At 35.1% G+C, this 1,375-nt stretch overlaps 1 long non-coding RNA gene across 1 annotated transcript; it reads left to right on the plus strand.

Annotated features, from left to right (window-relative positions):
- The first annotated feature begins 316 nt into the window (after nucleotides 1-316).
- Nucleotides 317-791, plus strand: LOC131221667 (uncharacterized). Its single transcript, XR_009159516.1, has 3 exons — nucleotides 317-417; nucleotides 550-582; nucleotides 711-791. It is a non-coding gene; the product is annotated as an uncharacterized LOC131221667 (long non-coding RNA).
- Nucleotides 792-1,375: the final 584 nt, after the last annotated feature.

The following is a 1,375-nucleotide window of genomic DNA, read 5'->3' on the forward strand; positions in this document are numbered from 1 at the left end:
ATTCACATTTCTTTTTTTTTTTTTTCTTTCTTTTCTTTTCAGTACTAAGAGAATAAAATTGTGTTTTTAGGTTTGCCAGCGACACATGTACGGCTGGGACTGTTAGGAGAAAATATTCATTGGTGATAGTTTGAAAAACCAACTTCTCTTTCGATAGTTGGAAATTAATGTATGCATGGTTGTTCGTGAGGATATATCCACTACAACACAACGAGTGCACTATCATTATCTTTTAGCCACTTTCTATACAGCGCACCATACTGAATTTTGAATTGCAATTTGTGCTACTATGGTCTTTGTTTTCAGTATGGTGTAGAAGGACAGACGAGCATGTTGATGGCTTGGTTTTCATATTCATTTGGCTAGGTTTTGAAAGCCATTGGAGTAGACCCCATCAAGGGGTTTATAGATTTTCAGGTGTTGGCTTGAGTTGCAGTCTACTTTGTAATTACCGTGACTCTATTCGTCATTTTTAAACTGAGGAATTTGGGCTCTTGATGGTTTAGCTAGAGCTTCATTCTGGGTCTCGTCTTTATTATATTTATGCAGGTGGTGGAAAATGCAAAAATCTTGGCAAAAACGGTATGGGTTTTTTTTTTTTTTTTTTTAAAAAAAATCTGGTCTTTTTTTAATGGCCAGAGAGAGTTCTATATTACAACGGTTCTTTTAACTATATAGCTAATTTCATTTTTTTGCTGACATTGTTGTAGGTGGCAGCCATGATATGATTGGATATGAGTGAATATATGGAGAGACAAAGAAAGTAGTTGGCAAGATTAAAGTGGAAGGTTAGTTTTCAATGGTATAAACCAAATGTCATGATATTTTGTGCAACCAACTGCACCCTAAGCTACACTTATTTTCATTGGTACAGAAATTGTGAGTAATAGTCTATCTTAAATCAGACGTTAAGAAGTCCTACGCCTTCTTAGAACATCTCAGGTTGTGTTTATGTTTGTATGAGTCCCGACTTTTGAGTTTTGGAACATCTAAAGTTTGAAATTCTCATTATAGGGTATTTCTCTGTGCTTGTAATGTAGTAAAATCCACCATTACTTACTTGCATTTGTGTATTGTATGTTAATATCCCAGTACTCTCACTTGCATTTATGTATTGTATTTAAAGACATGTTTAGATGTATCCTAGAATGAGAATGAAATTGAGTATCCATCAACTGATGCATATTCACTGGATTGGAGCTGTTTGGCATGATTCAAGAGGCTGATATTGGTGTTGGTATCAACAACATTGAAGGCATGTAGGTTTGTTGTTCCTACAGTCAGGCTGCCCATATATCTTCCTAACTATAAATCACATGTCATATATTTGAGCCATGCTTATACTATAGGATCTTGGAAGCTCTACAACTAGGAA

Source organism: Magnolia sinica, chromosome 12 (genome assembly GCF_029962835.1).
Source record: "Magnolia sinica isolate HGM2019 chromosome 12, MsV1, whole genome shotgun sequence".
Lineage (NCBI taxonomy): Eukaryota > Viridiplantae > Streptophyta > Magnoliopsida > Magnoliales > Magnoliaceae > Magnolia > Magnolia sinica.